The sequence below is a fragment of the Castor canadensis genome, chromosome 11 (genome assembly GCF_047511655.1).
Source record: "Castor canadensis chromosome 11, mCasCan1.hap1v2, whole genome shotgun sequence".
Lineage (NCBI taxonomy): Eukaryota > Metazoa > Chordata > Mammalia > Rodentia > Castoridae > Castor > Castor canadensis.
In genome coordinates, this window is record NC_133396.1 from 61456846 (window position 1) to 61479032 (window position 22187).

The window sequence follows — 22187 nt, forward strand, 5'->3', positions numbered from 1 at the left end:
AGGAGAATCACAAGTTTGAGGCCACCCTCTGCAACATAGTGAGACCCTGTCTCAAAACAAACCCACTTCTACCTGCTAAAACATTTAAGGCTGGGCATGGTGGTTCACATCTGTAATCCCAGCTACTTGGGAGGTAGAGATTAAGGTTTGAGGACAGCCTGGCCAAAAAGGAAATCCCCCATCTCAACCAATAAGCTAGGCATGGTGGTGTGTGTCTGATCCCAGCTACACAGGAAGATGACTGTATAAGGCTAGCCTTGGGCAAAAACAAACTCTACCTGAAAATTACCTAAAGCAAACAAAAGGGCTGGGGGCATGGTACAAGTAGTTGTCCTGAGTTCAAATCCCAGTACTGCCAAAACAAATTATTTAAAAAAAATTGTTTCAGGAAGGATGCTGCCTGCCTATTTTAATGTCCTGACTGGGAGCAGGGAGCAGGGTGAAGTGCAGATTAGATTGTATGGAGCTCTGCTCTGAGCTTGCCGAATCCTGGACTCCTGTTCTCAGGATAGTGTTGTGGTTGGCCAGTCATGGTGTGCAAGCAGCCAAACCAGAGGTCTTCCAACGGCAGCCCAAGCAGGGCTGTGAGCAAGGGGAGGGTAGGCTTGTGTGCTTGCACACCCTGATGCCGCCTATCTTTGTTTTGACACCTTTGACTGCTAGGCCTTCGGGGACCTGTTGATGATGGAATGTAATGGGTAGTTTAGTAGCAGTGTTTACTTGAGCAGTTTATCATCTGGTGGGGAGACTAATGTGAGCAAGAAAATGGTAAAACAAAGTCCTCTGCAGGTCAGAGCAGGCTGAGTAGTACAAAGTGCTTGCTAGTTTAAAGTACGCTTGGGTTATTCTTCCCTAAAAACTCTGCCTCATGTAAATAGATACTCCTTTTTAAAAAAATCGCCTCCAGTTCCACGTCAATCTTTAAGAATGTGGCTGAACTTTGTTTAGATTTTATTCAGGGAAGCGCCCATTAATCTTGTGTGCTGCATATACCAGCACTCTGCATGCATTTCATTTGGTCCTTAAAATAACCCTGTAAAGAGGTCTGTTTCCATTTGTCAGGTGGAAACATTGAGGTTTCTTTAGATTAATGATTTGTCCAAGTGCATAGTTTTTTTGTTTGCTTTTGTTTTTTAAGACAGGGTCTTGCTTTGTAGCCCAACCTGGCCTCAAACTCATGATTTTCCTGCCTCAATCTCCTGAGTGCTGGAATTATAGGCATGGGCCACCACACTTGGCTACAAGTGCATAGTTTTTAAGTGTTAAAGTTAGGATTCTAACTCAATCCCTCTAGGAAGTTGGATAACACCTTTTCTTCTAGAAACCACATTGCCTTCCCCTCCAAGTCTTAGGTATTCTCGAGTATATCTTGAGCCTGTGCTTAGTTTGTGGTCTCTCCCTGTCGCCCTGTGAAGAAGGGAGAGCTACTGTTTTGTGAGAGCAATCTTGCCTATTTTCTGGCTCGCTCAGTTTTGGCATTCCTACAGTCTCATCCTTGGTTTCCTTGGAAATCCAGTTTGCTTTTCTTCAGATCTCTTTGGATGCTTCTGTTAGTTACTCAGACTGTTCTGTCACCTGGGAGTTCTGTATCTTGAATCATCTTGAGGATCTTGGTACTCTTTTTCCCCCACCTCTCTCCAGCATCTTTTTTCATATTTTTCAGTATTCATAGCTTATATTTATTTTGAAAAATTGAGTGGGGAAGTGGGGCATGGCTCAAGTGGTAGGCCCTGAGTTTAAACCCCAGTCCTGTTTTTTTTTTTTTTTTTAAAGATCTGTTTTGTAGCCCACACTGTCCTTGAACTCAGTCCTCCTGCCTCAGCCTCCTGAGTGCTGAAACTACTGGTGTGTAATCCAGCATTCTTTTCCCTTTTAAAGATTTACTGTACAATGTCTAGTGCCGTTTTGCTTCAGTTGCACTGTGGGTAGGCTCTTACCATCCCCCAAGATGTGCCACATTAATGAGTACCACCTCCCCTGTGTACCATCCTCTTTTTTCTTCACAGATTGGAAACAGTTTTTGGAGCCCTGGGTGTCACTGGTGTCCTCTTCCTACACCAGTAGAATTGTAGGGAACCGTACCCAAGGCAGGCTGGCTTTTTGTTTTGTTTTTGTGGTACTGGGGTTTGAACTCACGGATTCACACTTGCTAGGTGGGCACTCTACCACTTGAGCCACAACCCCAACCCAGTAGGCTGGCTTTAAGTTGCCTACTTAGCCCAGTTTGGTTCACAGGCTCTCCCTGTATCTGTGGCACACTGTAGTGCCTCATTAACATCTGGCTACTCCCTTAAGGATGGTTTGGTGTTCACCTCTCTGGGTCAAAGGACAGCAGCCTCTGTTCTACTGCCCACTCCTGTCTCTTTCGAAAGGCAAGATGAAATTGTGGCATCATCTGGATACCATGTCTCATCAAAGTCTGGTCACCAGATGTGAAGAAACTGATTCTCATCCAGAAACAGTTCCACTGTGGGAGCTGACATTAACCTGTAGTGTCCCTCACAGCCTCATTAACGGGAACTTGCGCCTAACTAGTTCTTTCCACTCTTGCCCTCCCTGTCGCCTTAATATCTGGAGGAAGAATATGTTTTCAGACACCTGGGGAAGTCTTGCCCTGAGCACCCAGGGAAATACCTGCTATTGCCTGATACCCCAGACATGGGAATGGCCTGAAAAACTGTCATGCCAACAAGTTGAGTGACCCTGGCTGGGAGCTGCATGAGCCTTCTCTACAGTGAACTCTAAAGCTTTTGCTTTTTGGACAGTACTGGGGATTGAACTCAGGGCCTTGTTCTTGCTAAGCAGGTGCTCTGCCACTTGAGCCATACCTCCAGTCCTCTTTAAAGCTTTTGTACAAGTGACCATGGGGACTGTTCCAGGTTCCTGTGGAGGCTTCAGCTGGAGAGAAGCATCTCTCCTTCCTCCAAGTCCAGAGCCCATCCCCAGCAGGTTCGGCTGCAGTCAGAAGCTCTGGAGCTCACGGACTGAGTTCCAGCCTCCTCACTAATTATCTGGGTTCTCTGGGTAAATCGCCTTCTATGGGCCTCAGTTTTCTCCTGCGTCAAATAGGCTAAATAAGCCGAATGTTCGGAAGATTGAAGTGATACATGTAAAAGGCCTAGCGCATAGTAGGAACTCAGGGCTGGTGTTTTCCCTTTTTCCTTGCTTTGAACTGGAAGTAATGCATCGGGAAAGAAGAGAGCTGCTGCAAAACGAGGTCAAGTCAAAAGGATGTCAAAGCCCTCTGCCTCTCAACACTTCTCAATGACAGGCGTCCCCTGTCCCCCAACACTTCTCCCAAGTGCTGCTGTTTCACTGTTGTCCGCCAGGGGGAGAAAAGGCGCAGGTTCCCTGGCAGGCCGCCCTCGCTTGCGCGTTCACAGACCCGTGAGAGCGCGTGGCCGTGCGCGCCCACGAGTCTCCTGGGCGCGCGCTCACAGGGCGGGCGTGGCGCGGTTGCGCTGCCGAGCTCGGTCACTGCGGCTGGGCTTAGGGTTGGGTGAGAAACTGGGGACTGGACAAGTCTTCTCAAGGCCTTCCCTTTTATCTTCGTTTTCCAGAAGGAAGACCTGGTGCCCTTCAGAGTCAGCATTTTTTTCCCTTCATGGGGTCTCTTGAGTACCAGTGAAGACAGCACCTTCTGCCATAAATAGGGACCTTGCCAAGGGAGTCCGGCATCCTTATTGTAAACGATGCCTCCTTAACTAGAGGACATTGTAGGTTGGGGTTTGTCTTGTGTGAAAGTTAACAAAAGCAAGAGGATGAAAATTTAAGTAAACCGGTCTCCCTCTTCCCCAAAACTATCCACTGCTAGTTCTTGAAAATAGATCCTAAAATGTTTGTTCCACAAGTATTTACTGAACACCAGCTTCTGAATGGTCTGTGAGCTAAGAATGGGTTTTACATTTTTAAATAGTTGGGGGAAAAAAAATCAGAATAATAATACTATTTTGTAGCATGTGAAAATTACATGGGACCCAAGTTTCCATGTGGAAACACAGCCATGCCCCTTCCTTTGTTTCTATGGTTGCCTTCCTTCTCAAGGGCAGAATAGAATGGATGTGTTAGAGACCATATGGCCCTCAAAGCCGTATTTATTGTCTGCCATTTACTGAAAGAATTTGCTGACCCCTGGTCTGTCTCCTTCACTAGTATGTAGGGCTTACTGAGAGGAGGCATCTTGTCTATTTTACTACCAACCCTATTTTCCGTGATCATCTGACCACATAGCAGGTACTCAGATAATTGTTCCATAAAAGAACTAAGCCAGGCACGGTGGCACACCTGAAATCCCAGCACTCTGAAGACAGAGGCAGGAGGATCACAAGTTAGAGACTAGCCTGGGCTACACAGTGAGACCCTACCTTAGAAAAAGAAACAATAATAAATGTGTATATTTTTTTGTTTTGGTGGGACTGGGGTTTGAACTTAGGGCTTTGCACTTGCAAAGCAGGCACACTACAGCTTGAGCCACACCTCCAGTCCATTTTGCTCTGGTTGTTTTGGACCAGAGCAAATAAGGTCTTATGAACTATTTACCTAGGCTGGCCTCAAACTGAAATCCTCCCAATCTCAGCCTCCCCAGTGGCAAGGATTACAGACACGAGCCACAGGTGCACATCTATAAATGTATATTTTTCAAAAACACAAAACTTCCAGGTGGTTCTGATGTCCAATCAGTTTTGGCCACACTGCTTAAGGGAAAAGCTACACCAGACTGGAATGTGATCAAATTAGGTCCCCAAAGTAATATAATGGAATTTCTAGTACTCTGATAGGATTGGAATTCAACGGATACTATTTATCCAGCTCTTGTACACATATGCTGGGCAATGTTCTAAATATTTTTTTAATGAGAACTTAATTTTCCTAATACCCCAGTGGAGTGGCTACTATTATTATTGATTCATTTATGCACATAATGATTAAGTCACTTGCCTAAGCTTCTGTAGGAAGTGAGCAGAGCCTAGACTTGAACCTTGGCAGTGATCTGATTCCAGAGTCTGTGCTCTTAACGTGATACCCCTCACCAGGGCCAGAAGCTACTGCTCCATTGCCTATTTTCAGTGAGTTATTTGCAGTTTGTGGACACAGTTGCCCATGTGTTAGGGTCTTGCAGAGGAGGAAAAGAAAAATAAAAAAGTGCAGGTGCTTCTCTTAGAGTGAGTTTGAGACAAGGGACCACTATGTCCATAGAAATGGAGCTCTGTGGCTGGAGAGAAGCGGAATGCTAGGAAGGTTACAGCAAGAAAGGCGGGACCCACAAGAAGGGAGTCATGGAGCAGGCTGTGAACAGTTAGTGTTAGAAGTGTGCCTGGGGTGACTGTGAGTTGCCAGATCATAAAAGTGCCCTGTGTGTGTGGCCCACTGAGCATGGATACTTGAAGAAGGACATGGAAGGACCTTACTTAATGAAGAAGGAAAAAACATCACTGGGTACTGCTGTGTCCCTAGATCAAATTTGTTCAAGTGTATGGGGTGAGAGGGCTGAAAATTGGGAAGACAGGGCGTTGCAGGTTTCAGTGGGAATGCCTCAAACCTTGGACTTCACTGGGAATTTTCACAAAAGAGCAGGAGATCGGAGTAGGGGATGGGAACTAGAGAGGGGATGGGGAATAACCAAGATCTAATTTCCCAAGATACAGAGCCCTTCTCAGTGGAGGATTCCGGTCCTTATTTGTGGACTAGCTCTAAACAGCCCTAAGGCTATTACTTGCAGCTCAGTGCAACCTATCCCTATAAGATGGTGTGCCCCAGAGAGCAGGGCATCCAGGGGAATAGCACTTAGGTAGGGAGTGAGAGAGTTTGGAGCCCTAAGACTGTACTCACTCAGCAGCCAAGCAGTCTTTCCTGCTCCCTCTTAATATCCAGGGCAGGTGGATGGAACGGGCTGGCAAAGTCTCCCACTCCGATTTTTCACTTCCTCTGATTCCCTTATCTATTTAGCCAGAAAGTCCTGCAGTCCTAGACAATTGCTGCATTCCTATTTTGCACACCTCACAGCAGCTTTTAAGTTTCTGATGTGGGGGATGGGTAAAGAGGGTGGACCCAAAGTCCTCACAGGTCCTCAAAGACCCTTCAATGGTGAACATCTCTTGCTGACTTGGTGACTTTCCCATGTCTGTGCAGAAGGTGGTTATCCCTGATGAATGTTGGTGTCTTCTGCCTCTCGCCTTTGCCACTCTCCTCTCTCAGTAACACCTGGCCCCAGGTATCAAAGGAGGCCAAGCCCAAACAGACCAAATCATTGTCTTCTGCCTTCCACTTGCACCTGGTTCCTCCAGATTTGGAACCCTTCCCTGAGGCTGTTTATAAAGGGCTCTAGCTCTTACCCTTCCAGCTGATCATCTGCAACCTAGGGCCTGGTTTTGACTACTCACCTGGGGGAGAGCAAACCTAGTCAAACCCTACAACTTAACCCTTTCAGGTGTCTTTAACACCCTTTCCCCTGTGGATCACACTTTCTACAAAATAAGCACATAGATGAGGTTTGATACTCCCCCATAAGAAACTCAGTAAATACAGCTGCTTGGGAGGCTGAAGTGGGAGGATCTCTTGAGTCCAGGAGTTCAGAGCCATTGTGAGACTCTCTGAAACAGGGTCTCACTGTGTGGCCCAGGCTGGCCTTGAGTTTATTATCCTCCTGCCTCAGCCTCCCAAGTGCTGGGATTATTAGTGTATGCCATCATACCCAGTGAGACCCCCATCTCTTAGAAAGAAAGGAAGAAATAAATAAATGCATAAATAAATAAATCTGGCAATAGCTGGAACTCTAATCTCAGAGAGGTTTTGAGCAACAAAACTGACTTTCAAGGCCTGCAAAGAATTTAGAGGACATTCAGTCCATGATCTCATTGTAATTATTATTTATTTTTTGGTGGTATGGGATTTGAATTCAGGGCCTCACGCTCGCTAGGTAGACACTCTACCACTTGTGCCACTATGCCAGCCCATATTTTAAAAATATTTATGGAGGGCCCACTGCATAGGAAGCATTTTGCTGTTTATTTTGGATGACACAAAGATACACACACACACACACACACACACACACACACACACACACACACACTGAAAAAAATCCTACAGGGCCTGAGTTTATCCTGCCTCTCTTGCCTCCTTTCTGCTACTCACTGTCTCCCACCAGATGGTTTATGGGTCTTGGTGGATGCCATATTGTTTCCTGCCTTTGTGGCTGTCTTTTTCCTGGAAGGTCCTCCACATCTCACAGATTTGTTGACTGGCTGGCTTCTACTCACCAATAGTCACAGCTTAGCTGCTATAGTGGCAGGAAAGCTCCCCCAACCCCATGTGGATTAAGTACCCTTTTCTTTTCAACTGTATCCTGGGCACAGTGCTATTGAGGCAGGCTAAAAGTAGGAAAAGTTTGGGGTTCGTGTAGGTTGCTGGGGGGATGGCCCAGACCACCCATGCCCCTCCCCACTCGTTCATTATTGGCTGGGAATCTCCTGGGTCTGCCCCTCCATGGGTTAGTGGAGGTTTTAAAAGCACCTGAAGAGCAGACTCCGCCTGTACTCTCCATTCCCTCTTTGCATTTCCCTTTTCCTAACTTTTAATAAATTCCCTTTACACCCACGCGTTCTGCTTGCATTCTTCCATGCTGAAACACAAGGACAAAGGTCTTCTAAAAACACCATCACATGATAACACAACAATATGTTGTGTGTTTGTCATCTCCTTGACATTGAACGCTTTGAGGTTAGAGAATGAATCTTCACTTTTTGAATCAGACTTGGGCTTTCTCTAACGGATATTTCAGACCAGCAATAGACATAAGCAATCAGGCAGCTTGAAAAGTGATTATATCAAAGTAAGCGATATATACCAGAAAGAGCAGCATAAATGAGGAGACTGAGGCTGTGACTTGCCTAAAAACACTCTCAGTTTCCTGGCAGCTGGCCAGAGCTGGGTCTTTCTCCAGCTGAAGAAAGCAGCTCCAGCCAAGCTGTAGGCTTAGAGCTAGAGGCTTAGGAGTCCTAGAGAGGTTCTGATAGACGGGGAGTCACAAAGTCATAAACAGGCCAGCATTTCAGTTGACAAGGCAGGTGAGGCACAGTGGAGGGAGCCTGAGACTGGCTACCAGAAGACTGGGTTTCTACTTATTTCACCTGTGATTTTTCCATAGCTTCTGCTTCAGTTCATAATGAGAACCCATTGGCCAAATGGGCCTCCCTGACCTGTCAGTCTCTCCCTGAACCTAGAATGACTTCTATTCTTCTCCACCTATCTTTGGTCAATTCTTTGACCTTCCTTAAGATCCAGCTCAGACCCCACCTCCTGAGTGAAGCCTTCTTTGTCATTCTTACCAGATGGGCAGGGGTTTCTCCTTCCTCCTCTGAACTCCATACAAAGAATTGACAAACCTCTCTTAGGAGCCTGAATCTCGTTCGGATATACTGTTTACCTATATGCTTATCTCACTTCCCCTACTAAACCGCCCCTTGAAGTTCCCCCTGCCGAGAGCAAAGACCATGTTTATTTATGTAGCTCCCTTATTACCTAACTTATGGTAGATGCTCAAATATTTGTTCCCTGAAACAGTGACTCAGTAAAGTACAGTGGCCAAGGGCATGGACTCCGGGCTTCTCCTTAGCTGTGTGACTATGGGCAAGTTACTTGAGCTTTCTGTGCCAAAGTTCCCACAGCAATAAACAGATAATCAGACCTGCCTGGAGGAGTCATTGACCACCTAGCCAATGGCACATGACCTTCCCATCTGCTCCTCTACAGAATGCATCAACAGGAACTGGTGTCTTCATATTGACACCTTCTTCCCCCACCCCCTCGCACTGCCCCCAATGTAGAGACCCACCCCCAAAACTGCTGTGACTAAACCACAGTGAGTTGTAAAATTCTTCCAGAGAGCTTGGGTTGTCCTAGATATGTTTGTGGATGTCTTGGTTTGTGTCTGCAGGTTTTTGTTGTTTTCTTACTTTGAGACAGGATTTTGTTCTGTAGCCCAGGCTGGCCTGGAACTCATAATCCTCTATGGTTTGTAGGTTTATTTAGATTCCACAGGGTGAGGTAGATTTGCTTTGCATGAAAGAGATTGAGGGACTGATGTGAGAAGAGGTAAAATAGGGTGACTAGTTGGGAGAAAAGGGTCCACAGCCAATGAAGGGAAAAGAAATAGATTATTCTGATTCAAATTGGTATTATCCACACTGAAATTCTGACTAACGCAACAAGTACTCTGCCAGTTTTTCTACTCACCACCAAGAATTCTGTTTTAGAAGTATTTTCCTATTTTCAGGTTCCAGGCTGTAGCTGCACTTCTGTTCACAGTACCTACATCTGGCACCAGATGGGGGCCTGCAGGGAAAAGGAGCCTTACTCAGCCCTGCTTTCTCTCAAAGAGGGGACAAGCTACAGACACCCGTCTTGGGTGTCTTCCCAGGTCTGGCCACAGAGCTCACCCTCCCTTTGTGTGGGCCAGGGCGGGATGGGGAGGAGGCTGCCAGGGCAAACAGTGTCTCCTTGGGCTGTTGCTCATCTCCTTTTAAGGACATTTATTTTGTGTCTGTTCTGACAAACAAATAATATTTTCCATGGAGGACTAGACAATCAGAGGAACTTAAGACAGAGAATGGAGTCTGGCTTTCTGTGCAACTTTCCAAGTGGGGAGGAGAAGGAAAAAGATAGGCTTGGGAATTTTCCCCCAGACATCCTTGAGCTGGTTTTGTATTTTGCTTTAATGAATATTAGGCTTTACCCTTATTGCATACAGCACTGCCTTACAGCTGAACAGGAGTTCAGAACAATAAAACCATACACACTGGATGGTTATGTTTCATCCACTCCCTCCACCAAAAAAAAAAAAAAAAAAAAAGCAGCCTTCTGATGTGGGAATGCTGACTCCACATGGCAAGAAAACAGACAGACAGCATGAGGGGTTCAGAAGAGTCTTTGAGCTTATGGTGTTGGACTGAATCATTGAGAAGACACATAAAGATACTGGAGGAGTGGCCCATGTGGTAAAGCTCCTGCCTAGCAAGCGTGAAACTCGGAGTTCAAACTCCAGTACCACCAAAAAAAAAAAAAAAAAGAAAAAAAGAAAAAGAACCAATTCTAATATATTGTATATCCCATTTTTATTAAATATCTAGATGAGGCAGAGATCAAAACCGAAGGCTAGCCTAGGCAAAAAGTTAGCTAGACCCCCATCTCCATCAATAGGTCCAGCATGGTGGCATACACCTGTGATCCCAGCTATGTGGGAAGTATAGGTCGGAGGGTTGTGGTCTGAAACTGGCCCTGGGCAAAAATATAAGATCCTACTTAAAAAATAACTAAAGCAAAAAGGATTGGAGGCATGGCTCAAGTGTCAGAACACCTGCCTAACAAGTGAGTCCCTGTTCAAACCTCAGTAATGAAAAAAAAAAAAAAAGAAAATCCTGGGAGATCTCATGGTGTGACATAATGTGCCCCCTTCCTCAGCACGATCTGCCCTGCCTCACAGTTTCTATTTGCTCGATGCTGCCTCCCTGAACCGTGATGACATTCTCACCTGTCCAGGTTCAGCTCAGAATGCCCCTCCAGTTAGTACAGACAAGCTAAGAAGGGAAAAGATACAGCTCATACAGCTCAGAAGTGTGAGAATGTAAAGGTCATATTAAAGGGTGTGTGCATGATAAAGCAAAAGCACACAAGGGAGGGGTGAGGATAGGTAAGACACCTAAAAAATTAGCTAGCAGTTGTTGCCCTCAACGCAGAGAAACTAAAGCAGATACCTTAAATGCAACTGAGGCCAATAGGAAAAGGGGAACAGGTACTAGAGAAAAGGTTAGATCAAAAAGAATTAACCTAGAAGGTAACACCCACGCACAGGAAATTAATGTGAGTCAATGCCCTGTATAGCTATCCTTATCTCAACCAGCAAAAACCCTTGTTCCTTCCTATTATTGCTTATACTCTCTCTTCAACAAAATTAGAAATAAGGGCAGAATAGTTTCTGCCGGGTAGCGAGGGGTTAAGGAGGGTAAGGAAGGGGGTGGGAGGAAGGGGGGAGAAATGACCCAAACAATGTATGCACATATGAATAAAATAAAAATTAAAAAATAAATAAATAAAATAAAGGGTGTGTGTGTGTGTGTGTGTGTGTGTGTGTGTTGGGAGAGGATTGTTTAATAAATGTTCATTGAAATACCACTTCCAATAAACACATGAGAAAAGTGCTCTCTCTGACTATATAATTAAAGAATGGGATACCATTTGTCACTATGAAAACAGAAAAAAAATGCAACAAATATTTTGGCTGGTTAGAGATCAGTAACTGTGTCCAACCCCACTGGTACAAATTGGTAGATGACAGGGGGTTCAAAGAGGAGGTGAAGTGCTGGGTAGGTAATACTAGCAAGACCCGTTACAAAGGTGTTCTGATTTTTGTCTTTTTTTTCTGGATAAAGTCCCAGAAATAGAATTAGTGGTTGAAAGAGTACTGCCATGGTTAAGGCCCTGAGACAGACTGCCAAGGTTCTTTTCCAAACAAGATCTGATCTCCCTTCCACTGGCAGTGCAGGCTGGTCCTGAGCCACATTCAGAAGCAAGTTTCAGAGATTAAACACAGAACAACTACCTGTGAGCCAAGTGACCAAGGTGCAACCGGACCACCGATATTTGTGAGCTGACCTTGACATGCATTAGAGCCAGAGGTTCAGGTCTTGGTTTGGACAGGTAACTGAGCCACGAGAACTTTAGCTTTCTGTGCCTCACTGAGTGCAATTCCTAAACAGATGCTTGGACTAGCTGATTGTTATTTATTTATTTGCTTATTTATTTATTTTTGGTGGCACTGGGGTTTGAACTCAGGGCCTCATGCTTGCTAGGCAGGTGCTATACTGCTTGATCAAGAACTATTTGCCTGGGTCTGGCTTTGAACCATGACCCTCCTGATCTCTGCTTCCTGAGTAGCTAGGATTATAGGCATGAGTCACCCAGGGCCCAGCTAGCTGACTCATTTTTAAAGATCTCTTGTGGCCCTCTTCTTCTTCCTCGTCACCCCCCCCCACTCCTCCTTCTTCTCTTACTACCTATGGTGGGAGTTCTGAGAAGGATGACATGCAGGAAACGTTGGTGTCAGTCCACAGGCAACCAGCCTTGCTTTTTGGTCCATGTATGACATCCTGTGGAGACTCGCACAAATACTGGAAGGTGACCTTGCCTGGATTTGTAGGTCTACCTTGGTAGGTGGAGCAAGAGCCAGGGACATGAGTTATGTCAAAATGTCCCAAATCTAACTCTTCTTGCCCAACCCACTTTGTCACCTGCCAGTTGCACCCCTGACCTCCAGTCATCCTGGCTCCAACCTCAATGTCATTTTGACTCTTTGCCTTTTCTGTCTGGTTCTAGTGACAGCCAGCCAGCCTTCTCAGTTCTTCACTCAACAGATGTTCTTCAGCTCCTCCTCACGCCACCCAGGGTGATTTCTCCTCCCTTACAACAGTCACTGTCAGTACATTCAGCTTAGCACTCGACTGCACTGTGTATTTGACATGGGGCTTCTCAGTGTGTCACATAACTAGAGTGTGATTTCTCCTAGGCAAGGGCACCATCTCACACCTCTTTTTGTTTTCCCCAGTACCTAGTTCACAGCCTTCAGTGTTACCATCAGTCTTTATTCTTTATACTTGTATGTACCTAGGCAGTATGGTTCTAGCCTCTGGGGGTACTTGGGAGGTGGAGTTTAGAAGGATCAAAATTTGAGACTAGCCCAAGCAAATAATCAGTGAGACCCCATCTTAAACAATAAGCTGGACATGGTGGTATGTGGCTGTCAGCCAAGCTACGTGGGAAGTATAACTAGGGGGATCACAGTTGCAGACCAGCCTGGGCATAAATTGAGACCATATCTGAAAAATAGCTAAAGCAAAAAGGACTGGGGGCATGGCTCAAGTGGTAGAGCATTTGCCTAGCAAGCTCAAGGCCCTGAGTTTAAACACCAGTACCACCGAAAAAAAGAAAGTCAGACAATAATCTTTGCCCCCCAAGGATCTTACATTCCAGGGAAGGAAACAAAACAATATAATTGAGATAAACAAGATATATTATATGTTAGATAATGGCAGTTGTTAAGAAAAAGCAGAAACATAGATATAAAGTTTGTAACTAGAGGGAGGTAGGATGTTGAAATATTAGATAGGGCATCTATATTTTTGAGTAGAATATAAAGGAGGTCAAAGTGTCTGTCGAATGGCCTCTGAAGGAAGAGAGAATAGGATATGCAAAGGTCCTGAGGCAGGAGTATGTTTCATATCATTCAGGAATAGCAAGATGATTATTGTGGATGAAACTCTTTGCTGCATTTTCTTCCTGCATTAAAAAATGAATAATTGAATTCCAAGCCCCAGGAATGTCTCACTATGACATAGGCTTACCCCGGGTGGCCATTGTCCCATCCTACACAGCTGTCACCTGCTCTTCCAGCTAACCATCAACTTGGAAGCCTAAAAGGATGTACCTCTCTCCTAGGAGATTTCAGGCTCCTCCTAGATGCCTGGAGTGGCCCCGAGGACGAGGATGACTTTCTGATGCTGTATGGTGATATGTCCCTCAGTGTTCAGGACATTTTGAACTCATGTCCCACCATCCCTAGGCTCTGCCTCTGGGTACTTGTAAGTGCTTTCTCCTCTCCATGTTGGAAGGCCCCATTGGATTTGATAACAGTTTATTTCAATCAGATTTTGCTCTGGGTTTTTTTTTTTTTCTTTTACTATGGTCAGTTTCCTCTCCAGATTCACAAAGTTGTTTCCTAGCATTAAAAACAAAATCTCTTCTTCTTTTTCTTTATTTCCTTCTTGGGTACTGTGGTTTGAACTCAGGGTCTTCCACTTGCTAGGCAGGTGCTCTACCACTTGAGTCACGCCCCCCCAGCCCCTTTTTGCTATAGTTATTTTTCAGGTGGGGGTCTCACATTTTTGCTCAGGGTCTGCCTCCAACCTTGATCCACCTCCCTATGCCTACCAGTAGCTTGGAATACAGGCATGTACCACCATGCTTGGCCCCTAAAAATCTCTTCTAACTACAGTGTGTTATAAGATTTTTCTCTTGGCATCAAAATGAGGCTACTGTCAGTATTAGTATTTAATGAGATTTTCTGAAGTTCTGTCCAATGCATTAAGACTGGAAACTATTGAAAGAGACAAAATTATTCTTTGCAGATGCTCTAAGTTATACCTAAAAAAAAAAAACTTGAAAATGAACTGAAAAAAAGAGAAACACTAATGAATATTTATTAGTAACAAACCAGAGCCAGATAATAAATGAAAAAAACATTTGCATTCATGATAGCAACAAAATTTGTATTGAACATGTACAGACTTTTTTCTTCCCATTTTTTCTTAAACAATACAGTGTAACAACTCTTTACACACCATTTATATTGTATTAAGTACTATAAATAATCTAAAGAGGATTTGAAGTGTGCAGGAAGATATGTGTAGGTTATATGCAAATATTATGCTATTTGTATTAGCACATATTAGTTGTGCAGGGATGTTTCATTGTGACATATGTCCTTACAATGTATCTTAGTTAGATTCACCCCCTCCATCATTCTCCCTCATCCCTACTCACTTTCCTTTTTAGAATAATTTCAACAAGTTTCATCGTTCTAGTTTCATACAAGTATACAAAGTTTATCTACCATATTCTCCCTCCTTCACCCTCTCTTCTTACCCTCTCCCCTCCTATTCCCTCACAGGACCTCTTTCACCTTCCTTCATTTTTCACCTTCATTTTTTAAGTATATATTGGTTGTTCAAGGGGGGGTTTGCCTTGGCATTTCACACGTTACTATGCCATTTTATGTAAGGGACTTGAGTACCAGCTGATTTTGGGGTCCTGGAGCCAATGTACCCTCCCCTAGGATACCAAGGGATTAGTGCTTCCTACACCGCCCCCCCCCAAGTTTGAGCTTGTTGAGGACACAGGCTGTCTTTTCCTTTTGGATCCTACTTTAGAAGCCATAATGCTCTTGGGAAATCCTTTTCTTCTCTTTCAGTGTTGGGAATCAAACCCTAGGTCTTACGCATGCTGACAACACCTTACCAGTGAGCCATACCCCCATCCCCAGAATTATAGATTTTCTAATTTTATTTTTGAGTTATCATGCATTAATAATACAAGGGGATTTCATTGTGATAATTCCATACACAGGTACAGTGTACCTTCTATACAAAGGTACAGTGTACCTTGAACAAGTTCATTTCCTCCATTATATTCCCACTCCCTCCACCCTATTCCCCCTCTCTTTTAAACACTATTTTGTGGGATTCATTATGCTGTTCATATGCATATATGCAGCATACGTCCATCTTCTCCACCCCTCAGCATCCTTTCTCTTTCCCTTCCCCATCCCACTGATCCTCCCAGACAGTCCTCCACACACATTCAAGTCCTACAGCAGCATAAACATCATCATCATTTTAGTTCTGGGTTCCATAAATGAGTGAGAACATGTGATACTTGTCCTTTTGAACTTGGCTTATCTAGCTTAGCATGATGATCTCTAGTTCCACCCATTTTCCTATAAACAACATAATTTCATTTTTCTTTATGGCTGAGTAGTATTCATGTTTCTATATCTATCTATATATCTGTCTGTCTGTCTGTCTATCTATGTATCTATCTTTCTTTCTTTCTTTATTCAGCTGGTTCTTGGGCACCTCAGCTAATTCCACAGTTTGGCTTTTATGCATAGTGCTTCAATAAACATGGGTGTGCGTGCGGGTATTTCTCTTGCATATTGATTTACACTCCTTTGAGTATATAGCCAAGAGTGGTATGGCAGGGTCATAGGCAGGTCTACTTTTAACTTTTTGAGGATCCTCCATACTGATTTCCATAGTGGTTGCACTAGTGTACATTCCCACCAACAGTGTGTGAGGGTTCCGTTTTTCCCACATACTCGTCTCATCAGCATTTGTTGTTGTTCACGTGATGATTGTCAGTCTGACTGGGATGAGATTACATCTTAGTGTAGTTTGATTTACATTTCCTCTATTGCTGAGGATGTTGAACATTCTTCATTATTTAGTCATTCGTATTTCTTCTTCTGAAAATTGTGTTTTCAGTTTATTTGCCCAGTTATTAATTGGATTACTTGTTCTGCTATTTAGTTTTTTGAGCTCTGTGTATATGCTGGTTATTAATCCCTTATCTGTTGAGTAGCTGGCAAAGATTTTATCCCATTCTGTGGATTCTCTCTCTATTATTGTTGTGCTGGGTGGGGGTACATTGTAGTATTTACAAAGGTTCTTACAATGTATCAAATGTGTCATACCTGGATTCACCCCTGTACTGCTCTCTTTCATGTGGATTGCCTCTTGATTCTGGTAACTATTTCTTTTGCTGTGCAGAAACATTTTAATTCAATTCAGTCCCTTTTGTCAATTCTTGTTCTTATTTCCTAGCAGCTGGAATCCTATTTCGAAAATAATTACCTATAAACTTAACCAAGGAGGTGAAAGATCTCTACAATGAAAACATAAAACCTTGAAAGATGGAAGTCACCAGAAGATGGAAAGACTTCCCATGTTCATGGATTGGCAGAATTAATATCATGAAAATGGCTATGTCCATAAAAATTCCAATGTCATTCTTTACACAAATAGAAAACTCAGTCCTAAAATTCATATGGAAGAAAAAAGACCCTGAATATCAAAAGCAATCCTGAACAAAAAGAGTAATGCTGAAGATATCACAATACCAGACTTCAAACTACACTACAGAGCCATAGCAACAAAAACAACATGGCACTGGCACAGAAACAGACACAAAGACCAATGGAACAGAATAGAAGACCCATAAATAAAACCACACAACTATAGCCATCTGACCTTTGACAAAGGAGCCAAAGACATACACTGGAGAAAAGGTAGCTTCTTCAATAAATGGTGCTGGGAAAATTGACTACCTCCATGACCCTATCTCTCACAAAAATTAACTCTAACTGGATCAAAGATCTTAATGTAAGACTTGAAACATTGAAACTACTATATGAAAAAAGGCAGGGAAAACTTTGGAAGATATAGGGAACTATTTTTGTTTGTCCCTTTTTTGGCGCTAATAGAGTTTGGACTCAGGGTTTCATGCTTGCTAGGCAGGTGCTCTACTTGAGCCATAACTCCAGCCCTACTACATTTTTAATAGAATTTGTTGCAGTATCAGTGCTGCTGACTGTAGCCAGAGAGCAAATGGTTAAAGACAGGGTGGCTGAAAACAGGTGAAAAGCCAAGTTCTGCAGAAGACAGAGAGCAAGCATATCAGTAAGTAATCCTAACTGTACTTCACTCGACAAGTGTTTATGGAGCACTTTTTTGTGCCTGGCACTGTTTTTAGCTCTGAAGATTCAGCAGTGCAAGGGGGGAAAACCCAAATCAGACAAAAATTCTTTCCCTCAATGAACATTCTAATGCAGAGGGAAAAAAAAGCAATGAACAGAGCACATAAAATCTACAGTTTTCCAGGCACTGTGAGACTTTGGATGCAGACTGCTGTCTAGGTACCAATTTCTACTTGGCATCAGAGGTTTCCGGGGGTGAAGTGCTCAGAAATGGAATGCATTTGGGAAATCTTCTGGGGAAGCTTATACATGGCCCAATCAACACCTGATGGTCATTTGGGCAAAAACCTTGGGAGTGAATCCTAGGAGAATCCCAGAGTGACTGTAAGGAGTCTGGTGACACATTTCACCCTTACTAGCCTGGAGCGTTCACGTTGAGAGAGGAACCCTTTGACTGTAATGACCTTAGGAAGTCATTCTGAGCCCACATCCTTTTTTTCCTTTGCGGTACTGGGGTTTGAACTCAAAGCCTACACCTTGAGCCACTCCACCAGTCCTTTATTTTGTGATTTTTTTTTTCTTGAGATAAGGGTATTGGACTATTTGCCCAGGCTAGCTTGGAACCACAGTCTCCTGATTTCTGCCTTCTGAGTAGCTAGGATTATAGGCATCAACAACTGTGCCCAGCTGGCCTAGGTCAATCTCGGTAATATCACCAAAGAACTCATGTCAAGGAAGAACCCTATGGCTGTATGAAAGCAAGGATACCTTCAGCCAGACTCTTACCTAAGAAGCTACTTTGCAAAAAAGGTGATGTGAACTTAACTCAAATGTGTCTCTGGATTTATTTCATAATGTAAAGTTGCTCACTGTGCATCCACCTTCTCCACCCATCCATCCATCCATCCATTTATTTATTTATTTGTTTTTATTGTGGTACAGTATAAAATTTACCATCTTAACCATTTCTAAGTGTACAGGTTAGGGCATTAAGTATATTGTATTGTTATAAACCTTCATGACAACCATCTCCTGAACTTTTGTGTTTTTCTTTCCTGAGACAGGATCTTGCTGTGTGTGTAGCCCAGGCAAGCCTGGAACTCACTATGTAGTCCAGGCTGGCCTCAAACTTGTGATCTTCCTGCCTTAGCCTCCCAAGTGTGCTGCCATGCATACCTCCTGAACTTTTTTATCTACCCAAATGGAAACTCTGCCCTCATTTAAGTACTAATTCCTTACATTCATCCCAAGCCCATAGTCACTATCATTCTACTTCCCATGTTTGTAAATTTAATATTCTAAGAACCTCATAAAAGAGAAACCACACATTTGTCTTTTTGTGACTGACTTATTTCACTTAGTATATTTTCAAGGCTCACCCATAATGTAGCATTTATCAGAATTTTCACTTTTTTTCTTTCTTTTACAAAGCTGAGGACTGAATCTCCAGCATCTAGCGCATGCTAGACAAGCACCTCTCTACCACTGAGCTACACCCTCATGCCATCATTCTTTTCTTTTTTTGGTGGTACTAGCTTGAACTCAGGGACTTTGAAATTTCTAGGCAGGCACTCTACCACTTGAGCCATGCCCCTAGTCCTTTTTGCTTTAGTTATTTTTCAGATAGGGATTTGTATTTTTGTAAAGGGGCCATCCTCAGACCATGATCTTCCTACCTATGCCTTCTGAGTAGCTGGAATTACAGTCACACACCATCACACAGGTCTTATTGGTTGAGATGGGAATTTCATTTACATTTTGCCTGGGCTTGTCTCAAACCACAATCCTCCTGATCTTTACCTCCCAGATAGTTGGGATTATAGTGTGTACTAGCATGCCTAGAAACCATCATTCTTCTTCTTTTTTTTGGCAGCCCTGGAGTTTGAACTCAGGGCCTCATGCTTGCTAGGCAGGAGCTCTTTCTGACTGAGCCACATTGCCAGTCCTTCTTGTGATGGGTTTTTTTTGAGATAGAGTCTCTCAAACTTTTTGCTCGGGGATGGTTTTGAACCATGATCCTCCTGACCTCTGCCTCCCAAATAGCTAGGATTACAGGCATGAGCCACTGGTAGATAAAACTGTAGGGAAGTTTTTTTGTCTTTGGTTCTTTTTTTTCTTTTTTGCGGTACTGGGGCTTGCTAGGCCAGCTCTCTACCACATGAACTGCTCTACCAGCCCTGTTTGGTTTTGTTTTTTTTCAAGATAGGGTCTCAAACTATTTGTCTGGGCTGGCTTTGAACTGAACCTCTGGGTCTCTGCCTCCCAAGTAGCTAGGATTACAGGCATGAGCCTTTGGAGGCCAGCTGTCTTTTGTCCTTTATCTATCATCAGAAGACACACACACACACACACACACACACACACACACACACACACACACACACACACACACACTCCACACCACACCACACCACCCCAGATAGAAAAGCAGTGCATGTAGTTTTCAGAAATTAATGACAACCTTCTTGCATCTCAGACATTAGCAGGTGTAGCCCCTGTCTTCAGGTTCAAGATGGTGCTCCTATCTTCCCAACAATGCTCCAGGCTGGGATGGGAGAAAGTCCTGGTCACCTGACTCTCTGTGGAGTTCCTTACAAGCCGCCAATTCCATTCATGGAATTGCCATGGCCATCCTCCACTCAAGGGAGTCTGGGAATTGTACTCTTTACTGTAAGCTGCCAAACACCCAGCCACACCTCAGATTTCAAAGAAGAGTGCGCACTCACCAGTCTTTGCCACAGTTGTGTTCATGGTTTTCTCTTTCCTGTCTCCACATGGCCCATGCTCCACTGATGTATTTGCCAATAGAAATGGCATCAAGTTGACAAGTGCCCTGAGACTCAACTTTTACCTACTTTTTTGTCCACTCCCCTAGGCATAGATATCAGTTTGCAGGCTCCTGGTGCCCCCTAATGCTCAGTGAGAAAACTGTCTCTTTATCCTGGGGCAGGGAGAGGCCCCTAGCTGTGTAAATCTCTTTCTCATTCAAGATTAAGTTTACTTGGATTCACCTCAGATAGTCTTCTTCACACCAACACCCTCTCTTTCTTTCTACCCTTTTGTTCCAACGTTTGCCTGCTACTCCCAGAAGTCCCTCTGTCTCTACTTCAGCAGCAACAGCTGCAGTGTAATTGCCACTGTGCACATCCTGGCACCTGCCAGGTATAGTTTGCCATGGCTCATCCCAGTTAACTCTCAAAAGAACTCTATGCACTAATTCCATCCCATTTTATAGGGAAGAAATTGAGGCTCAGAGCTTAGGTCATTTTTCCGAAGTAAATAAGTGCGGGAGCCCAAGTGGGGAGCAGGGCTGTCCCTAAAAGCCCAGGTTTTCCCATTACTTCTGGAAAGCTCTTTTTGGGCTGGTGGAGTGGCTCAAGTGGTAGTGCACCTAACTAGCAAGTGTGAATCCCTGAGTCCAAACCCAGTACTGCCCCCCCACCAAAAAAAAAAAAAAAAAAAGGAAGGAAACACCTTTTTTCTCTCCTTCATTTCTCCCTCCTCCTTGGCTGATCCCAAACTCTTGACTCAAAGGATCTTCCTGCCTCAGTCTACCAAGTAGCAGGGATACAGGTGCACCTCCAAACTCAGCTTGGAAAGCTTATTTAGAAGTGCCAACACTTGCTCCTGTCTCATAAATTTTAATGTAATTGACCTGGGGTGAGCTGTGATATTATGGACTGAATTGTGTTCTCCTGAAATCTTTGTTGAATACTTAATCCTCATTGTGACTGTATTTCAAGATGGTGCCTTTAAAGAGATAATTCAGTTAAAATGAAGTCATAAGAGTGAGACCCCGCTGCAAAATGACAGCTGTACCTATAAGAAGAGGAAGAGGCACCAGGAGTGTACATGCAGAGAGAAAAGGCCCTGTGAGGACACAATGAGAAGGTGGCCATCTGCCAGCCAATGAGAGAGGCCTCAGGAGAAACCAAACTTGCTGACACCTTGATCTTGAACTTCCAACCTCCAGAGCTGTGAGAAAATGAATTTGCTGTTGTTTAAGTTCTCCAGCTTGTGGTGCTTTGGTGTGGTAGCCCTTGCAGACCAACACCACTTTTTTTTTTTTTTTGGTGGGACTGACATTTGAATTCAAGACTTTGCACTTGCAAAGAAGTCACTCTAATGCTTTAGCCACACCTCCAGTCCATTTTGCTCTGCTGCTTTGGTGATGGAGTCTCAAGAGCTATTTGCCTGGGCTGACCTCAAACCACGATCCTCCCAATCTCAGCCTCTCAAGAAGCTAGGATTTATAGACATGAGCCACTGGTGCTCAGCTCTGAACATCACTTTTTTTTTTTTTAAGCTCCCCAGACAATTCTTAGGTGTACCGCGAATGAAAACCAGGACAAATATAAGCTGTCTTGCCAAATTTGGTGGTGAGCCAAAGAGAAAACCCTAAGAGAAAAGGCATCCTTGGATTCTAAGGTCTCTCAACTTTTAGAACTTCCATAAGCAAGCAGAAGAGGCCCCTTTACATTCTTTTATCCTCATTCTATTTGCCAAGATAAATAAAATATTTCATAGTCATCTTCCCTCTAGTTTGTTTTATGACTAGCATTGCCAGAACATTTTTATATGGCTCATTGGGTAAATACACATATGTGGGTTGTTAGGAGAACTTACTCAGTATTTATAACGATATTCCAAGAGTAAATAAATGTCTTTTAGGTTTCAAAAAACTAATTTAGAAGTAGGATTTGGGAACACATCTTGAGTATAGGTTTAAGGACTTCTACCTACTTAGGTGTCTTGACATATGTTTACTGAAATATTCATCATTAATTCTCTTTAGTGTGGATTTTGCCATTCAGGCCTGCTGTGTTACTTGGATAGTGAATTCAAATTTTTAGACTTGCTCCTTAGGGTTAAGTTGGCTTTCAGA

At 43.7% G+C, this 22187-nt stretch overlaps 1 protein-coding gene across 1 annotated transcript in view; it reads right to left on the reverse strand.

Moving 5' to 3' along the window:
• Nucleotides 1-20158, reverse strand: part of Inca1 (inhibitor of CDK, cyclin A1 interacting protein 1) — a 51850-nt gene extending 31692 nt beyond the window's left edge. The window contains exon 1 of the mRNA XM_074047106.1: nucleotides 20029-20158. The gene's annotated coding sequence lies outside the window, so the exon portion shown is untranslated. The remainder of the gene's footprint in view (nucleotides 1-20028) is intronic.
• Between the last annotated feature and the right edge of the window lie 2029 nt (nucleotides 20159-22187).